The sequence below is a fragment of the Canis lupus genome, chromosome 6 (genome assembly GCF_003254725.2).
Source record: "Canis lupus dingo isolate Sandy chromosome 6, ASM325472v2, whole genome shotgun sequence".
In the NCBI taxonomy this organism is placed as follows: domain Eukaryota; kingdom Metazoa; phylum Chordata; class Mammalia; order Carnivora; family Canidae; genus Canis; species Canis lupus.
This window is the reverse complement of record NC_064248.1, coordinates 31419673-31428072: the sequence shown is the minus strand read 5'-3', so window position 1 is coordinate 31428072 and position 8400 is coordinate 31419673. Positions and strand designations below refer to the sequence as shown.

Below are 8400 nucleotides of genomic sequence, written 5' to 3'. Positions count from 1 at the left end.
TTCTGGGGACATTTCTGGACGCTTCTGCTCCAGAAGACGGTCCCGACTCCTAGCATTGTGCATCCTCTAGGGAATCCTTCTCGGCAGGCCAGGTTGGGTCTCTTTCATTTGACGAGGCTGCCTCGAGAGTCCGAGGGTCCGGGGATCCTTGGCTGTGAGTTCTCCAGGAAGCACTGGACACTGAGAACAGGTTGTGGATGCTCCGTGCCTGTGGGCGGGGCGTGTGGACAGGTGAGTCTCAGGCAGGACACTCCGCTGTGGGGCCCCAGAGCCAGCGTGCAGAGTGTCTTCTCCGGGGCAGGAGAGGACCCCACTCCCCACCCCCCACCCCTGCCCACCTGAGCCTCCTGCAGGGGTGGAGAGGGGTGGGGAGCAGGGCTGGAAGCTTCCAAGGACCAAGCTCCTGCCTATGGGCTTTCCCTTCGCCCCTGCGTCAGGCCTGACCCCGCCCTCAGTTCAGCCTGTCATCCTCAAGTTCAAGTCCTCCTGCAGTTTATTTAGAGGCTCTGCTTATTAAGGGTGTGGAGTGACAGGCTGCAAACTAGGAGGGCTAAGGGCCCTCCTGGATCATCCCTCGGCACCTCCACGATGCCAGGTGGTGGGGGCCCTAAAACTTAAGGGGATGTGCTCTGCTGTCAAGAGTGAAGACTTACTAATTTCCCGGGGCCTCCTACGGGCTAGGCGGTGAATCTAGATCGACCCTGAAGGTCAAGGGCTGGGGTGGAGAAGCCCTGCTCTGGAATGATGAGAGACACCCTACTGCCTTCATGGGCACGGAGCAGGGAGTTTCTGCATTCCTCCTCGGCGCCTGCTGTGCGCTTTCACGCTTTCACAGCGACCCTATGGCCTAGGGATCCTCAGCCCATTTGCTGGATGGAGAATTGAGGCTGAACCAGCCACAGGAGGATGTGGGGGGTGGGAGGGGGAGAGGCCAGCCGGGGGTAGGGGGTTGGAGACAATGCACCTGCGCTTGGCCCAGGCCAGGTGTGTGTGTTGCTGGACCCCACCCCCACCCCGGCAGGTCCCGCCTTCCTGCCCACCCCCCTCCTCTTCCCTCCACCCCTGGGGGAGAGCTGAGGGTGGCAACAGCTGCCAGGGTGCGAGCCAGCCCGGACCTGTGGCCCTGCCTGACGTTGGTCCCCACCAAGCCATGTGACGCGACCAGGCCACAAGAAAGAGGTTTCAACAAGCGTTATCGGTTCCTGGAACTCCGACTCGGCGGCTTCCCCGAAGAAGCCCGGCTGTGTACGACGGGCCTGGCTACCCCTTTCCTCCTCCGCTGTGCCCGCAGCCGCACCCCCTCCCTGTCTCAGTCTGACTACCTGGAAACACCCCCCCTCACTGCACCCCTCCACTCGGGGGGCCCGTGCCCCTCCAGCTGGGCCCGCAGCGCAGCGACATCCCTGGGAGCAGCAAGATGCTCGGGCTGAGCCGGCCCAGCTGGGACCCCCGGGCGCCGAGGAACCCACCCCCTCATCCTTGCCCCTGACCCCCTGACCCCGGCTACTGGCAGCCAGGCTGGGCACAGGTTCGCCTTGGTGTTCCTGGCGGTAAATGGACACAAACCTCACCCCCCCTCCATCACCCCGTTTCATCTGTCCACCAGACCGGGGCCACTCAGCAGGCAGGCACCCCATTTCGGGTTTTGTCTTGCTGGTTTGGGTCTTGGAAATCCAGAGCAGGGAGTGGGGCGGGGGGGATCCCATTTTGGCTGGGGCGAGGAGGTCGGTCAGAACCCCGGGGGGTCATGGATGTGTTATCTCTGGGTGGCTGTGATGACTCTGGAATAAATGACTTCCTCGGTTCACAGAAACACCTCCCCCCCCCCCCCCGCCCTGCTATAAATATAGACCTGCCGCAGTGGGGCGGGGTGGTGGGTGCCTGGGTAGCCAGAATGAGAAGGTGGGTGAGGAGGAGGAGCCAAGGACAAACCTGAATCCTCTAAACAGGCGGGAGGGAGACTCCAGGCCCTGGGGGGGGGGGGGGAGGGGGAGGGTTGACTTAACTGCCAAATGAAGATGCTCTTAGGTTGAACCAGATGAAATTGCCAGAAGTCTAGTCTCTTGAGCTGCAAGAACAGTGATTTCATGTGATTCAGCCTAACGGGCTCTACCCGGAGAGATTATTTCAGGGATCGAACGAGATGCACGGCGCCCCCATTTAATAAATGCTAAATAGGGGCACCTGGGTGGCTCAGTCGGGGAGACGTCTGACTCTTGATTTTGGCTCAGGTCATGATCTCAGGATTGTGAGATCGGGCCCCACGTTGGGCGTGGAGTCGGCTTGGGATCCTCCCTCTCTGTCCCTCCCTCCCCCACCCCCCAAACACACATACACATAAATAAAGAAAAAGAAAAAAAAATAAATGCTGAGGTTATATTACAGTTCCTACTTCGTATCTCCCCGCTGATGATATACCGCCAGTGATGATCACGGGCACACACGTCACCAATGCTTTCACCCATTTTTTTTTCTCTTTCAAACCCGGTAGCAACTTCCATTTATTGAGCACGTGGCACGAACCCGGGATGGGTGTAAGCACTCTTCATTGTCACCCACACCCAGTGCCACCGGGATTCCTGAGCACGCGCCACGTGCAGGCACGAGGGGAGGGCGCACGGTTTGCGCACACTTGGCCCAGGCTGGACCGCGCTCATGGTTTATCTTGGGCTTGGACTCATCTCTTGTGAGGGCTGGAGGTCAGCCTCTACTGGGGCAGCTGGTTCTTTTCACCCCATTGTAGGACTTCGCATCCGTGTTCTCAATTTCTCCTCAGCACCTGCTTAACATCTTAATCTAGGACTCGTCTGGGCTTCCGACTGTTGCCCGATGGGTTCACCGTCCTTGCAATAAGACGGTTGTCTGGATTCTCTCTTTTTTTTTTTTTTTAAGATTTATTTATTTATTTATTTATGAAAGACACACAGAGAGAGGCAGAGACACAGGCAGAGGGAGAAGCAGGCTCCATGCAGGGAGCCCGATGTGGGACTCGATCCCGGGACCCCCAGGATCATGATCTGAGCTGAAGGCAGATGCTCAACCGCTGAGCCACCGGGGCGTCCCAGATTTTTAGGAAGGAATCCAGGAAGATGGAGAGAAGGACATAGCCGGGGTGGAGTTCTGCGGCTCGCCACTCCACTCCAGACCCGCCAGCCAGTTGGCATGTGTGTGCCTCACTGTGTGTGTATGTGTAGTTAAGTTTACAAAGTCAGGGACCCAGCCTGGATGTGGACGCTCGGGTCTGGATTCAGAACCCCACCGTCGTCTAATTTTGGCTTTGCCGTGTGTTAGCTGTGTGACCCTGGGGCGAGTCATTGCACTTTCCTGGGGCCTCAGCATCCTCATCTGCGAAATGGGCATGATAACAGCCCTGCCCCTCTAGGGTGGTGAGAAGGACGAACTGAGGCGACGTGTGGGACGCTGTCAGCAGTGCCCGGCATCAGCAGCAGCCACGTACGTGGTGCGTACCCAAGTGTGAGAATGAGCCAGAGACACAGAACGTCTCCGCCTCGGATGGATCCCGGGGGGCTGGGCAGCGGTGTGCCCCCAGGAGGAGGAATTTGACTGGGGCAGGGGTGAGATAAGACTGTCCCTCAGGGACCGGAGCACTTGTGTGTCACCTCTGAGGACCCCTTGGAGGATCACCAGCCTCCCCGCCTCTTGCGACAAAGCTTGGGGAGTCTCTGCTGAGCCTACTTTGGTGGCTGCCCACCAGCGCCCCTCCTGGCGTCTCCCCACCACAGGAACTTCCCCTCTCTGAACAGCAGCTTTCTCATCCTCGAAAAAGGAAAAAAAAAAATCTCAGTGGACAGCGGAGAGCATCCGATGAAATGTGCCTCCGAGGTCAATCCTGGGCCCCCCTCCCGCCCCGCTCCCTGCGGCCTCACGTTCAAATGGGCACAGTCCTCCTGACCTTGTCAGCTGGGGACCTGGAGCTCGGCACCTGAGATGCTAAGTGGAAAAAGTGGTTTCCAATATGGGTCATAAAGAACGTTGTCCCTTTTTAAAAACTTTTTTAAAGGAAAAAAAAAACATATGTAATCTGTAGCGATCAGAAGAAAAATATACACCCAAGGCACTTAATACATGCATGATTGGTAGATTCCTTTACAAATTTAAAAACAAACATGGAAGTTAGGAAAGAACGTGGATTGGTGTGGGATGTTGTAGTGGGGGAGGCAGTGCGTGGGGTGGGAGCAGTGGGTATATGGAAACTCTGTGCTTTCCACTCAATTTCAATGTGAACCTAAAACTGCTCTAAAAATAGTCTGTTCAAAAAAAAATGGGAAGGAACTTTTTTTTTTTTTAAACGTGGAATTTTTTTCCCCAAAGTTAAAAAAAAAAAGTCGGTTATTAACAAAACCCGTGGACCCTGGGGATGTGGAAGTGTCTGCAACCCACCTTTCCTGGAGGGCAGACACCAGGGAGAGCGGGGATCACCATAGGCCCCAGATCCTGCCAAAACTAGTCCTCGCTCTTCCAGGCCAGAGGGTTGTTTTGACTCTTAGCGTTGCAAGTGACAGCAACATAACTGTCATAAGTGACAAGGATAAGCCAAAAAAGGAAACCTGTGGTTTGTGTAACAGGTAAGTCTGGAGGTGGAGATCAGGTATGGCTGGATCCAGGGCTCACACAGGGCATCAGGGCTCCGGCTCCTGCTCCGTCTCTTCATCTCTGTTGACATAATGGGACACAACCACTGTCAGGGGTGGGAGGGCGTGGGAGTGGGGGCCCAGGTTAGAAGGAAAGGGTTCCTATTTGTTCCAGCCCAAAAGTTCCAGAAGGGTCTCTGATTGATCCAGCTTAGGTCGTGTGCTTACCAACTGAGGTATGGGGTGCTCTGATTAGCCAGGTCTGGTCCACATCCACCTGCGGCCAGTGCTGGGACGGAAAGCCCCTCCGGGACCATCGAGAACCAGCAGGGTAGTTCCCTGAGAGCAAAGCTCTGGCTCACAATGCGCTGAGTGTGGACCCTACTTTCCAGCCACCAAGATTTTTTTCCATGCTGTCCCGTCCACCCTCCTTAGAATGTGGGGACAGAGACTGTCAGCTCAGGTCTGTTTTCTGTAAGGTACCCGATGCCTCACGGAGAAGAAGGAGGGGGCCCTTTGAGGCCCCGCAGACCTGGGCCTGAATCCTGACTCTGACTCCGCAGTAGGCTGTGTGACCCAGGCAGGCCACTTTAAGGTGTGGAGGGTTTAAGCGGGGTGTGTGGGAGCCTGGGGCCAGGGGCAGAGGGTGTGCTCCCAGACAGACATGGTGAGGATCCGGGTACCCCTTGAGTCTGGCTCAGGAGAGAGGCTGGGCACACGCGGACTGCTTCTGGATCTCCACTCCAGCTGGGAGTCCTGGCCAGATCAAACCACCATACTTCTTTGAGGTCGTAGTTTCTCCCCCTGCAAAAGATGGAGAGACGTGTGTACTTTGGGGGCAGTTATATGTTTTGTGGGGAATAACACAGGTCACTTTGACTATTCTGTTCCCTATGCCTCAGATGCCCTTCCCCACAAAGGCTGCCCAGGTGAACCCCTTCCCACTGGCTCTTGAAGCGGCTGACAGCGGCCCCTCCAGGGAGCCTCCCCTGATTGCACATCTCCCAACCTCCTCCCCACGATTCCAGGGACCCCATGACTTACTGGTCTCCGGGTGCCCTCCACCAACCCTGCAGCCACCTACCTGTTGGCACCCGACTCGGGGGACAGTGAACCCCTCCCTAAGCCCTCCTCCTAACTCTGGGCCACACAGATTCACCTGCTTCCCCCACACCTAGCATTCTGGAGGCGCGAATAAAGGTTTGTGGGCTGAGCGCATGACCCCCACGCTCCCTGGGGGGGGCCCCCCTCCCCGGCACAGGCCTCCAGCCCTGTTGCCGAGGTTAGTGTGGCACTCACCAGGGTGAGGGGGCTCTTCGGTGAGAGATGAAGTCCAGGCGGCAGCTGGAAGCCCAGGCAGCTGATTTCTAAGAAACCAGCAGAGGAACAGGAAGGCTGGGGCAAAGCTCAGGATGGCTTTTACTTTCAGTTCTCTTCTCGGGCTGGAGTACAGAAGGTGCTGAGGTTCCTGGTTGGGAGGGGAGGGTGTGGCAAGCTGGGCTTGCCTGGCCGAGGGTCAAGGACGCAGCCACCGCCACTAGACCAGGCCTGCAGCCCAGAGAGGTCCCCCACGGGGCCGGCCACACAGCCACGAGCCCGGGAGCAGGGGCTGCGCACCTGAGGGCCTGCCACCAGGCTCGGCCACCGACGCCTTCCCCTCGTTTGTTTGCCCTTTATATTATGTGTTTATTTTTCAAAGATTTTATTTATTTATTCATGAGAGACAGAGGCAGAGACACAGGCAGAGGGAGAAGCAGGCTCCCTGGGAGGAACCCCATGTGGGACTCGATCCTGGAACCCCAGGATCCAGGATCATGCCCTGAGCTGAAGGCAGATGCTCAATCGCTGAGCCCCCCGGGCGTCCCTGCCCTTTATTTTATACATGCCTTGGATTATTCATTCTTTCACCGGCTCATTCACTCATTCGTCCGTCCACGGGAGGGTCCTTTCTTTTATTCTTAGGGCCTTTCTGTTCCCTTTCCTTCTTCATCCTCTCATCCTTCCTCTCCCTGCCCCCTCGCACCTCTCCCCTCCCCTTTGTGGCTCCGAGTCTGTCTCCATCCCTTCGCTCCTCTCTCTAGCCCCTCCCCTGCCCCTGCCCCCGCCCCCAGCTCTGGCTCCTCCCCCTTCCCTAGCCCCGCCCCATCTCTTGACCCCGCCCCCTTATGGCCCCGCCCCGTCTCTGTCTCTCATTTTCCTTTCATTTATTTGTCCTGCATTCCTCAAATTCCACCATCCACCTAAGATAATGCTTACCACAGTTCCTTTTTTGCTCTTTTTAAAGATTTTATTTATTTATTCATGAGAGACACACAGAGAGAGAGGCAGAGACACAGGCAGAGGGAGAAGCAGGCTCCACGCAGGGAGCCCGATGTGGGACTCGATCCCGGGTCTCCAGGATCAGGTCCTGGGGTGAAGGCAGACAGATGCTCAACCACTGAGCCATCCAGGCGCCCTGGTTACCACGTTTTCTAAACAAACGCCCCTCACCTGACTTTTTGAAAATCTAAATACCTCCTTTAGTGTTGTCTCAGGTGATGATAGTCATAGCATCTCGTGTTTGATGTGATACTTTTTTCCCTGATGCACATTGAAATAAACACGTGGGAGAATTTTTGCCAGTCCTGTGCCCAACAAATCCTGTGGGGTCAGGGGCGCCCAGGTGGCACACCCGCACCTAGAGCACCCTTCACCTGCACGCCCTGGTATACCCATCTCTCCCCATTGCTCCTCCGTTTATCCTGCCATATGTGCTCACCATGGGACTGTTGTTCCATTTCCAGAGACCTTTGTACTAGGCAAGCTTCTAAACGCTTTACAGACTGCATTTACTCCCCTAACAGTCCTGAGAGATAGCGACGATAATAATGGGGACACCAAGGCACAGAGAGGCTAGGTAACTTGCTTGTATCACGCACCTAACAAGTACCCTGCCTTCCTGGCACTCACAGTCTAGGAGACAGAGCAAACCTCTCGGCTTCTTCTAGGTGTAGACTTAACGGAGGCTGTGGCGGCCCAGCAGCACCAAGGAGGAATTCCTCCTGGGGAAAGTGAGGACTGAGCTGGGCTTTGAAGGTCGAGTAGCAGTTTGCCAAGTGAAAAGGAAGCAAGAGAAACATCAGAGGCTTCACAGGTTGGTCAACAGCCCTAAGAAATGATGAGAAATCGGGGATGACAGAAGCAGATGGGGAATGTGAGAGCATGATGTAGCCCTGGAAATGTACCTTGGGACCAGGTGGTCAGGGACCTCAAGTCCCATGGGAAAGGGGTCATATTTCAGTATCTAGCAATTGGGTTGCTCCGGCATCATCCTACTCGGTTCACATGCTGCCTCCACTACTTTTACCATCTGTGAGGTGTAGACGAGGAGCCTAACCTCTCTTGGCCTCAGTTGCCTCATCTGTAAAATGAGACAGTAATGTTCCCTGCCTAGAAGGTGCTAGATAAGGGGACGCTGCGGGGACACGTGACCAGGGGTGTGAGGTCATCAAACCTGCATCAGAGGCCATCGCGCCCGGCTCCTCCCTAGCGCCTGTGGGGGGGGCCGGGGCCCACAAGTGTGACCTCAGCTTCCCCCATCCCGAATCCAGGAAAGGGGAAGCCGGCTGGAGGGCTCAAGGGTCCCTTCTCCGCCCTGCCCCCACACCCGTGCCCACCTGGCTGGGGGAGCCCAACAGGCCCCCCTCCTGGCTGGACCTGAGGTAGTTTCACTTTGACTCGCCTTCCAGGAACTGCGGCCCTTCCTGTCACCAGGCTAGCACAAAGGACAGAGATGAGACAGATGGCATCGAGGAGCCCAGGCTGGGCA

General features: G+C 56.5%; 1 long non-coding RNA gene across 1 annotated transcript; it reads right to left on the bottom strand.

Moving 5' to 3' along the window:
• Positions 1-4076: 4076 nt before the first annotated feature.
• LOC112640374 (uncharacterized) lies at positions 4077-6655 on the bottom strand. Its single transcript, XR_003124008.2, has 3 exons — positions 5892-6655; positions 4821-5396; positions 4077-4674 (listed from the first exon to the last, which is right to left on the bottom strand). It is a non-coding gene; the product is annotated as an uncharacterized LOC112640374 (long non-coding RNA).
• Positions 6656-8400: the final 1745 nt, after the last annotated feature.